An 18326-nucleotide genomic window follows, 5' to 3' on the forward strand; every position below is an offset into this window, starting at 1 on the left:
CGTACAGAGATGGCGCTTTTTCGCTAAATTGCAATGCCGGCGTCCATCCGCATTTGATCAAGTATTTTCATTGCGCGTTCAAGTAGAACGAGCAGGGTCTGAGAATGGCGATTCCTTTTTGTGACCCTGTTCTAAAACAGTATGATCAAGGGGGAAAGGATCATTGAATGCAAAACCACTTTGACAGCATCCGTTACAGGGCATATGGAGACGGGCTGCGTGTGCTTTTGGCAAATGAAAGGCTTCGGGCACATTGTTCCTCATTTCGAAAAATCCACATTCGTCACTATTTCAAGGCGTTTGTGAAGAAATAAATAAGAATTAAAGATGAGCTGCATGAAGGCAATAAAATCGTGAGTCATTCCAAAAGTTACACCGGCACATTCGCTGAGGAGCGCAATCGACTCGCTCGGGCCAGCTGGGGTGGTCAGGATGGCCGAGCGGTCTAAGGCGCTGCGTTCAGGTCGCAGTCTCCTCTGGAGGCGTGGGTTCGAATCCCACTTCTGACATTCTTTTGCCTTTGTTGTAGCCACCCGTGCTGTGTATCGCGCTTTCTTCCGAGGGAGCGTCCTTTTCAAAGACGCCAGGAGACAGGCACGCGGGGGACGACCCGGTTTCCCATTTTGGTAGAGATGAAGGTTCAAGGTTCAATTTATTGCAATATAGTGTCAAACACAATTGGAATTCTTTACAGCCAGTCACGCATGGATGTAATGTGGCAAACGAAACATTAAGACAGAACAAGATATGACAATACACAGTCATATGGAAGGTGAATGGAAGGTGCTAAGAGTAATAATGATACTTACACTAATACTGAATGATAAAAGTAGGAGTAATAGAAACAATAAAGTGCAAACAGTGCATTCAGTCCTGAAAAGGAATTGAACTGTCATTAAGCAGCCAGGCGGCCGTGGGAAAGAAGCTCAGGCGATGCCGGGATTTTGCAGTTCTCGGGAGCCGAAGCCTTCTACCTGAAGGGAGCAGCTGAAACATGGTACAGCCTGGATGAGATGGGTCAGACATAATTTTTCTTGCCCTTCTCACAGCCCTGAGGTTGTGAAGGGATTCCAGAGAAGGTAGAGAGGTGTTGATCACTCTCTCTGCCGAGCGGATCACCCGCTGCAGCTTGGCCTTGTCCTTGGCTGCTGCAGCAGGGAACCATGTAATTATTGATTGTGTAATAATGGATTTAATGATGGCAGAGTAAAACCGGATTAATATTTAATAATGAAGTTTTGCAGCTGGCCTCCAGAATCCAGCTGTCTTCTCCAAGCATGACTTCCCTGGTTTCTGGCGTTGGGCCAGTGGCGCAATGGATAACGCGTCTGACTACGGATCAGAAGATTCTAGGTTCGACTCCTGGCTGGCTCGATCCTGTTTTTACTCCTTCCTCCCACACGTTGGGTGTCTGCTGTCCTGCGTCAACATGCCTCAGTAGAGCAGAGGACGCACACCAGGCTCTGATTGCTCAGATGGCGGAGCGCAGGACTGCAGGCAGGCAATTTAGCCGTCCAACCTTAGGTCGATGGGCCGGAGGCAGTGAAGCTTTGCCTCTTGGAGGTGCTGCGATCCTTGCCTTCGAAGCCAGCGTTGCGCATAACCCGGCCGGTGAAAAAGGCAAGCGCACGTCAAAAGAGCGTTCCCTGACCGGGAATCGAACCCGGGCCGCGGCGGTGAGAGCGCCGAATCCTAGCCACTAGACCACCAGGGAGGACACGCTGGCCTTCAGGCCGTGGATGCCTGGCACACTGTGCGAAAGGAAAACGGGGCTAAAGTCTCAAACTAGTCGACAAAAGGGCACCCTGCCCCGTGTGAGGCTCGAACTCACGACCTTCAGATTATGAGACTGACGCGCTGCCTAACTGCGCCAACGAGGCACGCCCAGACCGACGGCTCCTGGGTGGCCCCTTGCGTCTGGTTGCGTGGCATTTTGTGCGCCACCAGCGAGGAAACTCCTGCGAGGAGAGCACGACTGGGCTTCTTGCACTCTGGCTACCCACACTGAGGACCTTCTCGTTCTTAATATGTTACACGTACAGAAACAACTTCAAGGAGACACAGAGGGGCTATGTCATGCCCAGGATTCCTATCGTCTTTTAAATGGTGTCGAGAATGGCACGCCTGCCGTTGCTGGACGATCTTGGCGCACATGCTCTCAGGCTAGATAAAACCCATTATAAATAAACACTTACATTTGACACATTTGACACAGCTGACAGATTAATGGAATAACGTTACATATCCACAATGCAAAGTCCCAGTTATTCAGTGATCACGTGTTTGGCTCGTCTTTAGCCTCATTATCTAGTAGAAAAACTTAAATTGTGCTAAAGTTGAAAGACTGTCCTATGTAAGTTGGTGACGTGTTCCACGTATTAGAGTCTGTTAAAGTAAAAGCTCTGCGGCCATTGCCTGTGGCAGTAAACTGTACTTCGCACTCACCTCTTGAAGAATCTCTTGTTTGCCTTGTGTGCTCGAGACACAATGCCACCGGTTCTTTTAAGGATGTCGCCGCCGTATGGTTAACTGTTGTCTACATTAGAAGGCAACTGCGAACCATAAAAAGGCCCTGAGACGTACAGAGATGGCGCTTTTTCGCTAAATTGCAATGCCGGCGTCCATCCGCATTTGATCAAGTATTTTCATTGCGTGTTCAAGTAGAACGAGCAGGGTCTGAGAATGGCAATTCCTTTTTGTGACCCTGTTCTAAAACAGTATGATCAGGCGGGAAAGGATCATTGAATGCAAAACCACTTTGACAGCATCCGTTACAGGGCATATGGAGACGGCTGCGTGTGCTTTTGGCAAATGAAAGGCTTCGGGCACATTGTTCCTCATTTCGAAAAATCCACATTCGTCACTATTTCAAGGCGTTTGTGAAGAAATAAATAAGAATTAAAGATGAGCTGCATGAAGGCAATAAAATCGTGAGTCATTCCAAAAGTTACACCGGCACATTCGCTGAGGAGCGCAATCGACTCGCTCGGGCCAGCTGGGGTGGTCAGGATGGCCGAGCGGTCTAAGGCGCTGCGTTCAGGTCGCAGTCTCCTCTGGAGGCGTGGGTTCGAATCCCACTTCTGACATTCTGTTGCCTTTGTTGTAGCCACCCGTGCTGTGTATCGCGCTTTCTTCCGAGGGAGCGTCCTTTTCAAAGACGCCAGGAGACAGGCACGCGGGGGACGACCCGGTTTCCCATTTTGGTAGAGATGAAGGTTCAAGGTTCAATTTATTGCAATATAGTGTCAAACACAATTGGAATTCTTTACAGCCAGTCACGCATGGATGTAATGTGGCAAACGAAACATTAAGACAGAACAAGATATGACAATACACAGTCATATGGAAGGTGAATGGAAGGTGCTAAGAGTAATAATGATACTTACACTAATACTGAATGATAAAAGTAGGAGTAATAGAAACAATAAAGTGCAAACAGTGCATTCAGTCCTGAAAAGGAATTGAACTGTCATTAAGCAGCCAGGCGGCCGTGGGAAAGAAGCTCAGGCGATGCCGGGATTTTGCAGTTCTCGGGAGCCGAAGCCTTCTACCTGAAGGGAGCAGCTGAAACATGGTACAGCCTGGATGAGATGGGTCAGACATAATTTTTCTTGCCCTTCTCACAGCCCTGAGGTTGTGAAGGGATTCCAGAGAAGGTAGAGAGGTGTTGATCACTCTCTCTGCCGAGCGGATCACCCGCTGCAGCTTGGCCTTGTCCTTGGCTGCTGCAGCAGGGAACCATGTAATTATTGATTGTGTAATAATGGATTTAATGATGGCAGAGTAAAACCGGATTAATATTTAATAATGAAGTTTTGCAGCTGGCCTCCAGAATCCAGCTGTCTTCTCCAAGCATGACTTCCCTGGTTTCTGGCGTTGGGCCAGTGGCGCAATGGATAACGCGTCTGACTACGGATCAGAAGATTCTAGGTTCGACTCCTGGCTGGCTCGATCCTGTTTTTACTCCTTCCTCCCACACGTTGGGTGTCTGCTGTCCTGCGTCAACATGCCTCAGTAGAGCAGAGGACGCACACCAGGCTCTGATTGCTCAGATGGCGGAGCGCAGGACTGCAGGCAGGCAATTTAGCCGTCCAACCTTAGGTCGATGGGCCGGAGGCAGTGAAGCTTTGCCTCTTGGAGGTGCTGCGATCCTTGCCTTCGAAGCCAGCGTTGCGCATAACCCGGCCGGTGAAAAAGGCAAGCGCACGTCAAAAGAGCGTTCCCTGACCGGGAATCGAACCCGGGCCGCGGCGGTGAGAGCGCCGAATCCTAGCCACTAGACCACCAGGGAGGACACGCTGGCCTTCAGGCCGTGGATGCCTGGCACACTGTGCGGAAGGAAAACGGGGCTAAAGTCTCAAACTAGTCGACAAAAGGGCACCCTGCCCCGTGTGAGGCTCGAACTCACGACCTTCAGATTATGAGACTGACGCGCTGCCTAACTGCGCCAACGAGGCACGCCCAGACCGACGGCTCCTGGGTGGCCCCTTGCGTCTGGTTGCGTGGCATTTTGTGCGCCACCAGCGAGGAAACTCCTGCGAGGAGAGCACGACTGGGCTTCTTGCACTCTGGCTACCCACACTGAGGACCTTCTCGTTCTTAATATGTTACACGTACAGAAACAACTTCAAGGAGACACAGAGGGGCTATGTCATGCCCAGGATTCCTATCGTCTTTTAAATGGTGTCGAGAATGGCACGCCTGCCGTTGCTGGACGATCTTGGCGCACATGCTCTCAGGCTAGATAAAACCCATTATAAATAAACACTTACATTTGACACATTTGACACAGCTGACAGATTAATGGAATAACGTTACATATCCACAATGCAAAGTCCCAGTTATTCAGTGATCACGTGTTTGGCTCGTCTTTAGCCTCATTATCTAGTAGAAAAACTTAAATTGTGCTAAAGTTGAAAGACTGTCCTATGTAAGTTGGTGACGTGTTCCACGTATTAGAGTCTGTTAAAGTAAAAGCTCTGCGGCCATTGCCTGTGGCAGTAAACTGTACTTCGCACTCACCTCTTGAAGAATCTCTTGTTTGCCTTGTGTGCTCGAGACACAATGCCACCGGTTCTTTTAAGGATGTCGCCGCCGTATGGTTAACTGTTGTCTACATTAGAAGGCAACTGCGAACCATAAAAAGGCCCTGAGACGTACAGAGATGGCGCTTTTTCGCTAAATTGCAATGCCGGCGTCCATCCGCATTTGATCAAGTATTTTCATTGCGTGTTCAAGTAGAACGAGCAGGGTCTGAGAATGGCAATTCCTTTTTGTGACCCTGTTCTAAAACAGTATGATCAGGCGGGAAAGGATCATTGAATGCAAAACCACTTTGACAGCATCCGTTACAGGGCATATGGAGACGGCTGCGTGTGCTTTTGGCAAATGAAAGGCTTCGGGCACATTGTTCCTCATTTCGAAAAATCCACATTCGTCACTATTTCAAGGCGTTTGTGAAGAAATAAATAAGAATTAAAGATGAGCTGCATGAAGGCAATAAAATCGTGAGTCATTCCAAAAGTTACACCGGCACATTCGCTGAGGAGCGCAATCGACTCGCTCGGGCCAGCTGGGGTGGTCAGGATGGCCGAGCGGTCTAAGGCGCTGCGTTCAGGTCGCAGTCTCCTCTGGAGGCGTGGGTTCGAATCCCACTTCTGACATTCTGTTGCCTTTGTTGTAGCCACCCGTGCTGTGTATCGCGCTTTCTTCCGAGGGAGCGTCCTTTTCAAAGACGCCAGGAGACAGGCACGCGGGGGACGACCCGGTTTCCCATTTTGGTAGAGATGAAGGTTCAAGGTTCAATTTATTGCAATATAGTGTCAAACACAATTGGAATTCTTTACAGCCAGTCACGCATGGATGTAATGTGGCAAACGAAACATTAAGACAGAACAAGATATGACAATACACAGTCATATGGAAGGTGAATGGAAGGTGCTAAGAGTAATAATGATACTTACACTAATACTGAATGATAAAAGTAGGAGTAATAGAAACAATAAAGTGCAAACAGTGCATTCAGTCCTGAAAAGGAATTGAACTGTCATTAAGCAGCCAGGCGGCCGTGGGAAAGAAGCTCAGGCGATGCCGGGATTTTGCAGTTCTCGGGAGCCGAAGCCTTCTACCTGAAGGGAGCAGCTGAAACATGGTACAGCCTGGATGAGATGGGTCAGACATAATTTTTCTTGCCCTTCTCACAGCCCTGAGGTTGTGAAGGGATTCCAGAGAAGGTAGAGAGGTGTTGATCACTCTCTCTGCCGAGCGGATCACCCGCTGCAGCTTGGCCTTGTCCTTGGCTGCTGCAGCAGGGAACCATGTAATTATTGATTGTGTAATAATGGATTTAATGATGGCAGAGTAAAACCGGATTAATATTTAATAATGAAGTTTTGCAGCTGGCCTCCAGAATCCAGCTGTCTTCTCCAAGCATGACTTCCCTGGTTTCTGGCGTTGGGCCAGTGGCGCAATGGATAACGCGTCTGACTACGGATCAGAAGATTCTAGGTTCGACTCCTGGCTGGCTCGATCCTGTTTTTACTCCTTCCTCCCACACGTTGGGTGTCTGCTGTCCTGCGTCAACATGCCTCAGTAGAGCAGAGGACGCACACCAGGCTCTGATTGCTCAGATGGCGGAGCGCAGGACTGCAGGCAGGCAATTTAGCCGTCCAACCTTAGGTCGATGGGCCGGAGGCAGTGAAGCTTTGCCTCTTGGAGGTGCTGCGATCCTTGCCTTCGAAGCCAGCGTTGCGCATAACCCGGCCGGTGAAAAAGGCAAGCGCACGTCAAAAGAGCGTTCCCTGACCGGGAATCGAACCCGGGCCGCGGCGGTGAGAGCGCCGAATCCTAGCCACTAGACCACCAGGGAGGACACGCTGGCCTTCAGGCCGTGGATGCCTGGCACACTGTGCGGAAGGAAAACGGGGCTAAAGTCTCAAACTAGTCGACAAAAGGGCACCCTGCCCCGTGTGAGGCTCGAACTCACGACCTTCAGATTATGAGACTGACGCGCTGCCTAACTGCGCCAACGAGGCACGCCCAGACCGACGGCTCCCGGGTGGCCCCTTGCGTCTGGTTGCGTGGCATTTTGTGCGCCACCAGCGAGGAAACTCCTGCGAGGAGAGCACGACTGGGCTTTTTGCACTCTGGCTACCCACACTGAGGACCTTCTCGTTCTTAATATGTTACACGTACAGAAACAACTTCAAGGAGACACAGAGGGGCTATGTCATGCCCAGGATTCCTATCGTCTTTTAAATGGTGTCGAGAATGGCACGCCTGCCGTTGCTGGACGATCTTGGCGCACATGCTCTCAGGCTAGATAAAACCCATTATAAATAAACACTTACATTTGACACATTTGACACAGCTGACAGATTAATGGAATAACGTTACATATCCACAATGCAAAGTCCCAGTTATTCAGTGATCACGTGTTTGGCTCGTCTTTAGCCTCATTATCTAGTAGAAAAACTTAAATTGTGCTAAAGTTGAAAGACTGTCCTATGTAAGTTGGTGACGTGTTCCACGTATTAGAGTCTGTTAAAGTAAAAGCTCTGCGGCCATTGCCTGTGGCAGTAAACTGTACTTCGCACTCACCTCTTGAAGAATCTCTTGTTTGCCTTGTGTGCTCGAGACACAATGCCACCGGTTCTTTTAAGGATGTCGCCGCCGTATGGTTAACTGTTGTCTACATTAGAAGGCAACTGCGAACCATAAAAAGGCCCTGAGACGTACAGAGATGGCGCTTTTTCGCTAAATTGCAATGCCGGCGTCCATCCGCATTTGATCAAGTATTTTCATTGCGTGTTCAAGTAGAACGAGCAGGGTCTGAGAATGGCAATTCCTTTTTGTGACCCTGTTCTAAAACAGTATGATCAGGCGGGAAAGGATCATTGAATGCAAAACCACTTTGACAGCATCCGTTACAGGGCATATGGAGACGGCTGCGTGTGCTTTTGGCAAATGAAAGGCTTCGGGCACATTGTTCCTCATTTCGAAAAATCCACATTCGTCACTATTTCAAGGCGTTTGTGAAGAAATAAATAAGAATTAAAGATGAGCTGCATGAAGGCAATAAAATCGTGAGTCATTCCAAAAGTTACACCGGCACATTCGCTGAGGAGCGCAATCGACTCGCTCGGGCCAGCTGGGGTGGTCAGGATGGCCGAGCGGTCTAAGGCGCTGCGTTCAGGTCGCAGTCTCCTCTGGAGGCGTGGGTTCGAATCCCACTTCTGACATTCTGTTGCCTCTGTTGTAGCCACCCGTGCTGTGTATCGCGCTTTCTTCCGAGGGAGCGTCCTTTTCAAAGACGCCAGGAGACAGGCACGCGGGGGACGACCCGGTTTCCCATTTTGGTAGAGATGAAGGTTCAAGGTTCAATTTATTGCAATATAGTGTCAAACACAATTGGAATTCTTTACAGCCAGTCACGCATGGATGTAATGTGGCAAACGAAACATTAAGACAGAACAAGATATGACAATACACAGTCATATGGAAGGTGAATGGAAGGTGCTAAGAGTAATAATGATACTTACACTAATACTGAATGATAAAAGTAGGAGTAATAGAAACAATAAAGTGCAAACAGTGCATTCAGTCCTGAAAAGGAATTGAACTGTCATTAAGCAGCCAGGCGGCCGTGGGAAAGAAGCTCAGGCGATGCCGGGATTTTGCAGTTCTCGGGAGCCGAAGCCTTCTACCTGAAGGGAGCAGCTGAAACATGGTACAGCCTGGATGAGATGGGTCAGACATAATTTTTCTTGCCCTTCTCACAGCCCTGAGGTTGTGAAGGGATTCCAGAGAAGGTAGAGAGGTGTTGATCACTCTCTCTGCCGAGCGGATCACCCGCTGCAGCTTGGCCTTGTCCTTGGCTGCTGCAGCAGGGAACCATGTAATTATTGATTGTGTAATAATGGATTTAATGATGGCAGAGTAAAACCGGATTAATATTTAATAATGAAGTTTTGCAGCTGGCCTCCAGAATCCAGCTGTCTTCTCCAAGCATGACTTCCCTGGTTTCTGGCGTTGGGCCAGTGGCGCAATGGATAACGCGTCTGACTACGGATCAGAAGATTCTAGGTTCGACTCCTGGCTGGCTCGATCCTGTTTTTACTCCTTCCTCCCACACGTTGGGTGTCTGCTGTCCTGCGTCAACATGCCTCAGTAGAGCAGAGGACGCACACCAGGCTCTGATTGCTCAGATGGCGGAGCGCAGGACTGCAGGCAGGCAATTTAGCCGTCCAACCTTAGGTCGATGGGCCGGAGGCAGTGAAGCTTTGCCTCTTGGAGGTGCTGCGATCCTTGCCTTCGAAGCCAGCGTTGCGCATAACCCGGCCGGTGAAAAAGGCAAGCGCACGTCAAAAGAGCGTTCCCTGACCGGGAATCGAACCCGGGCCGCGGCGGTGAGAGCGCCGAATCCTAGCCACTAGACCACCAGGGAGGACACGCTGGCCTTCAGGCCGTGGATGCCTGGCACACTGTGCGGAAGGAAAACGGGGCTAAAGTCTCAAACTAGTCGACAAAAGGGCACCCTGCCCCGTGTGAGGCTCGAACTCACGACCTTCAGATTATGAGACTGACGCGCTGCCTAACTGCGCCAACGAGGCACGCCCAGACCGGCGGCTCCTGGGTGGCCCCTTGCGTCTGGTTGCGTGGCATTTTGTGCGCCACCAGCGAGGAAACTCCTGCGAGGAGAGCACGACTGGGCTTCTTGCACTCTGGCTACCCACACTGAGGACCTTCAGGTTCTTAATATGTTACACGTACAGAAACAACTTCAAGGAGACACAGAGAGGCTATGTCATGCCCAGGATTCCTATCGTCTTTTAAATGGTGTCGAGAATGGCACGCCTGCCGTTGCTGGACGATCTTGGCGCACATGCTCTCAGGCTAGATAAAACCCATTATAAATAAACACTTACATTTGACACATTTGACACAGCTGACAGATTAATGGAATAACGTTACATATCCACAATGCAAAGTCCCAGTTATTCAGTGATCACGTGTTTGGCTCGTCTTTAGCCTCATTATCTAGTAGAAAAACTTAAATTGTGCTAAAGTTGAAAGACTGTCCTATGTAAGTTGGTGACGTGTTCCACGTATTAGAGTCTGTTAAAGTAAAAGCTCTGCGGCCATTGCCTGTGGCAGTAAACTGTACTTCGCACTCACCTCTTGAAGAATCTCTTGTTTGCCTTGTGTGCTCGAGACACAACGCCACCGGTTCTTTTAAGGATGTCGCCGCCGTATGGTTAACTGTTGTCTACATTAGAAGGCAACTGCGAACCATAAAAAGGCCCTGAGACGTACAGAGATGGCGCTTTTTCGCTAAATTGCAATGCCGGCGTCCATCCGCATTTGATCAAGTATTTTCATTGCGCGTTCAAGTAGAACGAGCAGGGTCTGAGAATGGCGATTCCTTTTTGTGACCCTGTTCTAAAACAGTATGATCAGGCGGGAAAGGATCATTGAATGCAAAACCACTTTGACAGCATCCGTTACAGGGCATATGGAGACGGGCTGTGTGTGCTTTTGGCAAATGAAAGGCTTCGGGCACATTGTTCCTCATTTCGAAAAATCCACATTCGTCACTATTTCAAGGCGTTTGTGAAGAAATAAATAAGAATTAAAGATGAGCTGCATGAAGGCAATAAAATCGTGAGTCATTCCAAAAGTTACACCGGCACATTCGCTGAGGAGCGCAATCGACTCGCTCGGGCCAGCTGGGGTGGTCAGGATGGCCGAGCGGTCTAAGGCGCTGCGTTCAGGTCGCAGTCTCCTCTGGAGGCGTGGGTTCGAATCCCACTTCTGACATTCTGTTGCCTTTGTTGTAGCCACCCGTGCTGTGTATCGCGCTTTCTTCCGAGGGAGCGTCCTTTTCAAAGACGCCAGGAGACAGGCACGCGGGGGACGACCCGGTTTCCCATTTTGGTAGAGATGAAGGTTCAAGGTTCAATTTATTGCAATATAGTGTCAAACACAATTGGAATTCTTTACAGCCAGTCACGCATGGATGTAATGTGGCAAACGAAACATTAAGACAGAACAAGATATGACAATACACAGTCATATGGAAGGTGAATGGAAGGTGCTAAGAGTAATAATGATACTTACACTAATACTGAATGATAAAAGTAGGAGTAATAGAAACAATAAAGTGCAAACAGTGCATTCAGTCCTGAAAAGGAATTGAACTGTCATTAAGCAGCCAGGCGGCCGTGGGAAAGAAGCTCAGGCGATGCCGGGATTTTGCAGTTCTCGGGAGCCGAAGCCTTCTACCTGAAGGGAGCAGCTGAAACATGGTACAGCCTGGATGAGATGGGTCAGACATAATTTTTCTTGCCCTTCTCACAGCCCTGAGGTTGTGAAGGGATTCCAGAGAAGGTAGAGAGGTGTTGATCACTCTCTCTGCCGAGCGGATCACCCGCTGCAGCTTGGCCTTGTCCTTGGCTGCTGCAGCAGGGAACCATATAATTATTGATTGTGTAATAATGGATTTAATGATGGCAGAGTAAAACCGGATTAATATTTAATAATGAAGTTTTGCAGCTGGCCTCCAGAATCCAGCTGTCTTCTCCAAGCATGACTTCCCTGGTTTCTGGCGTTGGGCCAGTGGCGCAATGGATAATGCGTCTGACTACGGATCAGAAGATTCTAGGTTCGACTCCTGGCTGGCTCGATCCTGTTTTTACTCCTTCCTCCCACACGTTGGGTGTCTGCTGTCCTGCGTCAACATGCCTCAGTAGAGCAGAGGACGCACACCAGGCTCTGATTGCTCAGATGGCGGAGCGCAGGACTGCAGGCAGGCAATTTAGCCGTCCAACCTTAGGTCGATGGGCCGGAGGCAGTGAAGCTTTGCCTCTTGGAGGTGCTGCGATCCTTGCCTTCGAAGCCAGCGTTGCGCATAACCCGGCCGGTGAAAAAGGCAAGCGCACGTCAAAAGAGCGTTCCCTGACCGGGAATCGAACCCGGGCCGCGGCGGTGAGAGCGCCGAATCCTAGCCACTAGACCACCAGGGAGGACACGCTGGCCTTCAGGCCGTGGATGCCTGGCACACTGTGCGGAAGGAAAACGGGGCTAAAGTCTCAAACTAGTCGACAAAAGGGCACCCTGCCCCGTGTGAGGCTCGAACTCACGACCTTCAGATTATGAGACTGACGCGCTGCCTAACTGCGCCAACGAGGCACGCCCAGACCGGCGGCTCCTGGGTGGCCCCTTGCGTCTGGTTGCGTGGCATTTTGTGCGCCACCAGCGAGGAAACTCTTGCGAGGAGAGCACGACTGGGCTTCTTGCACTCTGGCTACCCACACTGAGGACCTTCAGGTTCTTAAAATGTTACACGTACAGAAACAACTTCAAGGAGACACAGAGGGGCTATGTCATGCCCAGGATTCCTATCGTCTTTTAAATGGTGTCGAGAATGGCACGCCTGCCGTTGCTGGACGATCTTGGCGCACATGCTCTCAGGCTAGATAAAACCCATTATAAATAAACACTTACATTTGACACATTTGACACAGCTGACAGATTAATGGAATAACGTTACATATCCACAATGCAAAGTCCCAGTTATTCAGTGATCACGTGTTTGGCTCGTCTTTAGCCTCATTATCTAGTAGAAAAACTTAAATTGTGCTAAAGTTGAAAGACTGTCCTATGTAAGTTGGTGACGTGTTCCACGTATTAGAGTCTGTTAAAGTAAAAGCTCTGCGGCCATTGCCTGTGGCAGTAAACTGTACTTCGCACTCACCTCTTGAAGAATCTCTTGTTTGCCTTGTGTGCTCGAGACACAACGCCACCGGTTCTTTTAAGGATGTCGCCGCCGTATGGTTAACTGTTGTCTACATTAGAAGGCAACTGCGAACCATAAAAAGGCCCTGAGACGTACAGAGATGGCGCTTTTTCGCTAAATTGCAATGCCGGCGTCCATCCGCATTTGATCAAGTATTTTCATTGCGCGTTCAAGTAGAACGAGCAGGGTCTGAGAATGGCGATTCCGTTTTGTGACCCTGTTCTAAAACAGTATGATCAAGGGGGAAAGGATCATTGAATGCAAAACCACTTTGACAGCATCCGTTACAGGGCATATGGAGACGGGCTGCGTGTGCTTTTGGCAAATGAAAGGCTTCGGGCACATTGTTCCTCATTTCGAAAAATCCACATTCGTCACTATTTCAAGGCGTTTGTGAAGAAATAAATAAGAATTAAAGATGAGCTGCATGAAGGCAATAAAATCGTGAGTCATTCCAAAAGTTACACCGGCACATTCGCTGAGGAGCGCAATTGACTCGCTCTGGCCAGCTGGGGTGGTCAGGATGGCCGAGCGGTCTAAGGCGCTGCGTTCAGGTCGCAGTCTCCTCTGGAGGCGTGGGTTCGAATCCCACTTCTGACATTCTGTTGCCTTTGTTGTAGCCACCCGTGCTGTGTATCGCGCTTTCTTCCGAGGGAGCGTCCTTTTCAAAGACGCCAGGAGACAGACACGCGGGGGACGACCCGGTTTCCCATTTTGGTAGAGATGAAGGTTCAAGGTTCAATTTATTGCAATATAGTGTCAAACACAATTGGAATTCTTTACAGCCAGTCACGCATGGATGTAATGTGGCAAACGAAACATTAAGACAGAACAAGATATGACAATACACAGTCATATGGAAGGTGAATGGAAGGTGCTAAGAGTAATAATGATACTTACACTAATACTGAATGATAAAAGTAGGAGTAATAGAAACAATAAAGTGCAAACAGTGCATTCAGTCCTGAAAAGGAATTGAACTGTCATTAAGCAGCCAGGCGGCCGTGGGAAAGAAGCTCAGGCGATGCCGGGATTTTGCAGTTCTCGGGAGCCGAAGCCTTCTACCTGAAGGGAGCAGCTGAAACATGGTACAGCCTGGATGAGATGGGTCAGACATAATTTTTCTTGCCCTTCTCACAGCCCTGAGGTTGTGAAGGGATTCCAGAGAAGGTAGAGAGGTGTTGATCACTCTCTCTGCCGAGCGGATCACCCGCTGCAGCTTGGCCTTGTCCTTGGCTGCTGCAGCAGGGAACCATATAATTATTGATTGTGTAATAATGGATTTAATGATGGCAGAGTAAAACCGGATTAATATTTAATAATGAAGTTTTGCAGCTGGCCTCCAGAATCCAGCTGTCTTCTCCAAGCATGACTTCCCTGGTTTCTGGCGTTGGGCCAGTGGCGCAATGGATAATGCGTCTGACTACGGATCAGAAGATTCTAGGTTCGACTCCTGGCTGGCTCGATCCTGTTTTTACTCCTTCCTCCCACACGTTGGGTGTCTGCTGTCCTGCGTCAACATGCCTCAGTAGAGCAGAGGACGCACACCAGGCTCTGATTGCTCAGATGGCGGAGCGCAGGACTGCAGGCAGGCAATTTAGCCGTCCAACCTTAGGTCGATGGGCCGGAGGCAGTGAAGCTTTGCCTCTTGGAGGTGCTGCGATCCTTGCCTTCGAAGCCAGCGTTGCGCATAACCCGGCCGGTGAAAAAGGCAAGCGCACGTCAAAAGAGCGTTCCCTGACCGGGAATCGAACCCGGGCCGCGGCGGTGAGAGCGCCGAATCCTAGCCACTAGACCACCAGGGAGGACACGCTGGCCTTCAGGCCGTGGATGCCTGGCACACTGTGCGGAAGGAAAACGGGGCTAAAGTCTCAAACTAGTCGACAAAAGGGCACCCTGCCCCGTGTGAGGCTCGAACTCACGACCTTCAGATTATGAGACTGACGCGCTGCCTAACTGCGCCAACGTATTAGAGTCTGTTAAAGTAAAAGCTCTGCGGCCATTGCCTGTGGCAGTAAACTGTACTTCGCACTCACCTCTTGAAGAATCTCTTGTTTGCCTTGTGTGCTCGAGACACAACGCCACCGGTTCTTTTAAGGATGTCGCCGCCGTATGGTTAACTGTTGTCTACATTAGAAGGCAACTGCGAACCATAAAAAGGCCCTGAGACGTACAGAGATGGCGCTTTTTCGCTAAATTGCAATGCCGGCGTCCATCCGCATTTGATCAAGTATTTTCATTGCGCGTTCAAGTAGAACGAGCAGGGTCTGAGAATGGCGATTCCGTTTTGTGACCCTGTTCTAAAACAGTATGATCAAGGGGGAAAGGATCATTGAATGCAAAACCACTTTGACAGCATCCGTTACAGGGCATATGGAGACGGGCTGCGTGTGCTTTTGGCAAATGAAAGGCTTCGGGCACATTGTTCCTCATTTCGAAAAATCCACATTCGTCACTATTTCAAGGCGTTTGTGAAGAAATAAATAAGAATTAAAGATGAGCTGCATGAAGGCAATAAAATCGTGAGTCATTCCAAAAGTTACACCGGCACATTCGCTGAGGAGCGCAATTGACTCGCTCTGGCCAGCTGGGGTGGTCAGGATGGCCGAGCGGTCTAAGGCGCTGCGTTCAGGTCGCAGTCTCCTCTGGAGGCGTGGGTTCGAATCCCACTTCTGACATTCTGTTGCCTTTGTTGTAGCCACCCGTGCTGTGTATCGCGCTTTCTTCCGAGGGAGCGTCCTTTTCAAAGACGCCAGGAGACAGACACGCGGGGGACGACCCGGTTTCCCATTTTGGTAGAGATGAAGGTTCAAGGTTCAATTTATTGCAATATAGTGTCAAACACAATTGGAATTCTTTACAGCCAGTCACGCATGGATGTAATGTGGCAAACGAAACATTAAGACAGAACAAGATATGACAATACACAGTCATATGGAAGGTGAATGGAAGGTGCTAAGAGTAATAATGATACTTACACTAATACTGAATGATAAAAGTAGGAGTAATAGAAACAATAAAGTGCAAACAGTGCATTCAGTCCTGAAAAGGAATTGAACTGTCATTAAGCAGCCAGGCGGCCGTGGGAAAGAAGCTCAGGCGATGCCGGGATTTTGCAGTTCTCGGGAGCCGAAGCCTTCTACCTGAAGGGAGCAGCTGAAACATGGTACAGCCTGGATGAGATGGGTCAGACATAATTTTTCTTGCCCTTCTCACAGCCCTGAGGTTGTGAAGGGATTCCAGAGAAGGTAGAGAGGTGTTGATCACTCTCTCTGCCGAGCGGATCACCCGCTGCAGCTTGGCCTTGTCCTTGGCTGCTGCAGCAGGGAACCATATAATTATTGATTGTGTAATAATGGATTTAATGATGGCAGAGTAAAACCGGATTAATATTTAATAATGAAGTTTTGCAGCTGGCCTCCAGAATCCAGCTGTCTTCTCCAAGCATGACTTCCCTGGTTTCTGGCGTTGGGCCAGTGGCGCAATGGATAATGCGTCTGACTACGGATCAGAAGATTCTAGGTTCGACTCCTGGCTGGCTCGATCCTGTTTTTACTCCTTCCTCCCACACGTTGGGTGTCTGCTGTCCTGCGTCAACATGCCTCAGTAGAGCAGAGGACGCACACCAGGCTCTGATTGCTCAGATGGCGGAGCGCAGGACTGCAGGCAGGCAATTTAGCCGTCCAACCTTAGGTCGATGGGCCGGAGGCAGTGAAGCTTTGCCTCTTGGAGGTGCTGCGATCCTTGCCTTCGAAGCCAGCGTTGCGCATAACCCGGCCGGTGAAAAAGGCAAGCGCACGTCAAAAGAGCGTTCCCTGACCGGGAATCGAACCCGGGCCGCGGCGGTGAGAGCGCCGAATCCTAGCCACTAGACCACCAGGGAGGACACGCTGGCCTTCAGGCCGTGGATGCCTGGCACACTGTGCGGAAGGAAAACGGGGCTAAAGTCTCAAACTAGTCGACAAAAGGGCACCCTGCCCCGTGTGAGGCTCGAACTCACGACCTTCAGATTATGAGACTGACGCGCTGCCTAACTGCGCCAACGAGGCACGCCCAGACCGGCGGCTCCTGGGTGGCCCCTTGCGTCTGGTTGCGTGGCATTTTGTGCGCCACCAGCGAGGAAACTCCTGCGAGGAGAGCACGACTGGGCTTCTTGCACTCTGGCTACCCACACTGAGGACCTTCAGGTTCTTAATATGTTACACGTACAGAAACAACTTCAAGGAGACACAGAGGGGCTATGTCATGCCCAGGATTCCTATCGTCTTTTAAATGGTGTCGAGAATGGCACGCCTGCCGTTGCTGGACGATCTTGGCGCACATGCTCTCAGGCTAGATAAAACCCATTATAAATAAACACTTACATTTGACACATTTGACACAGCTGACAGATTAATGGAATAACGTTACATATCCACAATGCAAAGTCCCAGTTATTCAGTGATCACGTGTTTGGCTCGTCTTTAGCCTCATTATCTAGTAGAAAAACTTAAATTGTGCTAAAGTTGAAAGACTGTCCTATGTAAGTTGGTGACGTGTTCCACGTATTAGAGTCTGTTAAAGTAAAAGCTCTGCGGCCATTGCCTGTGGCAGTAAACTGTACTTCGCACTCACCTCTTGAAGAATCTCTTGTTTGCCTTGTGTGCTCGAGACACAACGCCACCGGTTCTTTTAAGGATGTCGCCGCCGTATGGTTAACTGTTGTCTACATTAGAAGGCAACTGCGAACCATAAAAAGGCCCTGAGACGTACAGAGATGGCGCTTTTTCGCTAAATTGCAATGCCGGCGTCCATCCGCATTTGATCAAGTATTTTCATTGCGCGTTCAAGTAGAACGAGCAGGGTCTGAGAATGGCGATTCCTTTTTGTGACCCTGTTCTAAAACAGTATGATCAGGCGGGAAAGGATCATTGAATGCAAAACCACTTTGACAGCATCCGTTACAGGGCATATGGAGACGGGCTGCGTGTGCTTTTGGCAAATGAAAGGCTTCGGGCACATTGTTCCTCATTTCGAAAAATCCACATTCGTCACTATTTCAAGGCGTTTGTGAAGAAATAAATAAGAATTAAAGATGAGCTGCATGAAGGCAATAAAATCGTGAGTCATTCCAAAAGTTACACCGGCACATTCGCTGAGGAGCGCAATCGACTCGCTCGGGCCAGCTGGGGTGGTCAGGATGGCCGAGCGGTCTAAGGCGCTGCGTTCAGGTCGCAGTCTCCTCTGGAGGCGTGGGTTCGAATCCCACTTCTGACATTCTGTTGCCTTTGTTGTAGCCACCCGTGCTGTGTATCGCGCTTTCTTCCGAGGGAGCGTCCTTTTCAAAGACGCCAGGAGACAGGCACGCGGGGGACGACCCGGTTTCCCATTTTGGTAGAGATGAAGGTTCAAGGTTCAATTTATTGCAATATAGTGTCAAACACAATTGGAATTCTTTACAGCCAGTCACGCATGGATGTAATGTGGCAAACGAAACATTAAGACAGAACAAGATATGACAATACACAGTCATATGGAAGGTGAATGGAAG

The 18326-nt window shown here is 49.6% G+C and overlaps 25 non-coding genes across 25 annotated transcripts; 12 read left to right on the plus strand and 13 right to left on the minus strand.

Annotated features, from left to right (window-relative positions):
* The first annotated feature begins 426 nt into the window (after nt 1-426).
* Nucleotides 427-509, plus strand: trnal-cag (transfer RNA leucine (anticodon CAG)). The gene has a single exon. It is a non-coding gene; the product is annotated as a tRNA-Leu (tRNA).
* A 792-nt stretch (nt 510-1301) lies between these two features.
* On the plus strand, nt 1302-1374 carry trnar-acg (transfer RNA arginine (anticodon ACG)). The gene has a single exon. It is a non-coding gene; the product is annotated as a tRNA-Arg (tRNA).
* A 268-nt stretch (nt 1375-1642) lies between these two features.
* trnae-cuc (transfer RNA glutamic acid (anticodon CUC)) lies at nt 1643-1714 on the minus strand. Its single transcript has one exon. It is a non-coding gene; the product is annotated as a tRNA-Glu (tRNA).
* Nucleotides 1715-1806: 92 nt separating this feature from the next.
* Nucleotides 1807-1880, minus strand: trnam-cau (transfer RNA methionine (anticodon CAU)). Its single transcript has one exon. It is a non-coding gene; the product is annotated as a tRNA-Met (tRNA).
* A 1123-nt stretch (nt 1881-3003) lies between these two features.
* On the plus strand, nt 3004-3086 carry trnal-cag (transfer RNA leucine (anticodon CAG)). The gene has a single exon. It is a non-coding gene; the product is annotated as a tRNA-Leu (tRNA).
* A 792-nt stretch (nt 3087-3878) lies between these two features.
* On the plus strand, nt 3879-3951 carry trnar-acg (transfer RNA arginine (anticodon ACG)). Its single transcript has one exon. It is a non-coding gene; the product is annotated as a tRNA-Arg (tRNA).
* Nucleotides 3952-4219: 268 nt separating this feature from the next.
* trnae-cuc (transfer RNA glutamic acid (anticodon CUC)) lies at nt 4220-4291 on the minus strand. Its single transcript has one exon. It is a non-coding gene; the product is annotated as a tRNA-Glu (tRNA).
* A 92-nt stretch (nt 4292-4383) lies between these two features.
* On the minus strand, nt 4384-4457 carry trnam-cau (transfer RNA methionine (anticodon CAU)). Its single transcript has one exon. It is a non-coding gene; the product is annotated as a tRNA-Met (tRNA).
* Nucleotides 4458-5580: 1123 nt separating this feature from the next.
* Nucleotides 5581-5663, plus strand: trnal-cag (transfer RNA leucine (anticodon CAG)). Its single transcript has one exon. It is a non-coding gene; the product is annotated as a tRNA-Leu (tRNA).
* A 792-nt stretch (nt 5664-6455) lies between these two features.
* Nucleotides 6456-6528, plus strand: trnar-acg (transfer RNA arginine (anticodon ACG)). The gene has a single exon. It is a non-coding gene; the product is annotated as a tRNA-Arg (tRNA).
* Nucleotides 6529-6796: 268 nt separating this feature from the next.
* Nucleotides 6797-6868, minus strand: trnae-cuc (transfer RNA glutamic acid (anticodon CUC)). Its single transcript has one exon. It is a non-coding gene; the product is annotated as a tRNA-Glu (tRNA).
* Nucleotides 6869-6960: 92 nt separating this feature from the next.
* trnam-cau (transfer RNA methionine (anticodon CAU)) lies at nt 6961-7034 on the minus strand. The gene has a single exon. It is a non-coding gene; the product is annotated as a tRNA-Met (tRNA).
* A 1123-nt stretch (nt 7035-8157) lies between these two features.
* Nucleotides 8158-8240, plus strand: trnal-cag (transfer RNA leucine (anticodon CAG)). The gene has a single exon. It is a non-coding gene; the product is annotated as a tRNA-Leu (tRNA).
* Nucleotides 8241-9032: 792 nt separating this feature from the next.
* trnar-acg (transfer RNA arginine (anticodon ACG)) lies at nt 9033-9105 on the plus strand. Its single transcript has one exon. It is a non-coding gene; the product is annotated as a tRNA-Arg (tRNA).
* Nucleotides 9106-9373: 268 nt separating this feature from the next.
* Nucleotides 9374-9445, minus strand: trnae-cuc (transfer RNA glutamic acid (anticodon CUC)). The gene has a single exon. It is a non-coding gene; the product is annotated as a tRNA-Glu (tRNA).
* Nucleotides 9446-9537: 92 nt separating this feature from the next.
* On the minus strand, nt 9538-9611 carry trnam-cau (transfer RNA methionine (anticodon CAU)). Its single transcript has one exon. It is a non-coding gene; the product is annotated as a tRNA-Met (tRNA).
* Nucleotides 9612-10735: 1124 nt separating this feature from the next.
* On the plus strand, nt 10736-10818 carry trnal-cag (transfer RNA leucine (anticodon CAG)). Its single transcript has one exon. It is a non-coding gene; the product is annotated as a tRNA-Leu (tRNA).
* Nucleotides 10819-11951: 1133 nt separating this feature from the next.
* trnae-cuc (transfer RNA glutamic acid (anticodon CUC)) lies at nt 11952-12023 on the minus strand. The gene has a single exon. It is a non-coding gene; the product is annotated as a tRNA-Glu (tRNA).
* A 92-nt stretch (nt 12024-12115) lies between these two features.
* trnam-cau (transfer RNA methionine (anticodon CAU)) lies at nt 12116-12189 on the minus strand. The gene has a single exon. It is a non-coding gene; the product is annotated as a tRNA-Met (tRNA).
* A 1124-nt stretch (nt 12190-13313) lies between these two features.
* trnal-cag (transfer RNA leucine (anticodon CAG)) lies at nt 13314-13396 on the plus strand. The gene has a single exon. It is a non-coding gene; the product is annotated as a tRNA-Leu (tRNA).
* Nucleotides 13397-14529: 1133 nt separating this feature from the next.
* Nucleotides 14530-14601, minus strand: trnae-cuc (transfer RNA glutamic acid (anticodon CUC)). Its single transcript has one exon. It is a non-coding gene; the product is annotated as a tRNA-Glu (tRNA).
* A 790-nt stretch (nt 14602-15391) lies between these two features.
* trnal-cag (transfer RNA leucine (anticodon CAG)) lies at nt 15392-15474 on the plus strand. The gene has a single exon. It is a non-coding gene; the product is annotated as a tRNA-Leu (tRNA).
* A 1133-nt stretch (nt 15475-16607) lies between these two features.
* Nucleotides 16608-16679, minus strand: trnae-cuc (transfer RNA glutamic acid (anticodon CUC)). Its single transcript has one exon. It is a non-coding gene; the product is annotated as a tRNA-Glu (tRNA).
* A 92-nt stretch (nt 16680-16771) lies between these two features.
* trnam-cau (transfer RNA methionine (anticodon CAU)) lies at nt 16772-16845 on the minus strand. The gene has a single exon. It is a non-coding gene; the product is annotated as a tRNA-Met (tRNA).
* A 1124-nt stretch (nt 16846-17969) lies between these two features.
* trnal-cag (transfer RNA leucine (anticodon CAG)) lies at nt 17970-18052 on the plus strand. The gene has a single exon. It is a non-coding gene; the product is annotated as a tRNA-Leu (tRNA).
* Nucleotides 18053-18326: the final 274 nt, after the last annotated feature.

The sequence above is a fragment of the Misgurnus anguillicaudatus genome, chromosome 10 (assembly GCF_027580225.2).
Source record: "Misgurnus anguillicaudatus chromosome 10, ASM2758022v2, whole genome shotgun sequence".
NCBI classification, from domain to species: Eukaryota; Metazoa; Chordata; class Actinopteri; order Cypriniformes; family Cobitidae; genus Misgurnus; species Misgurnus anguillicaudatus.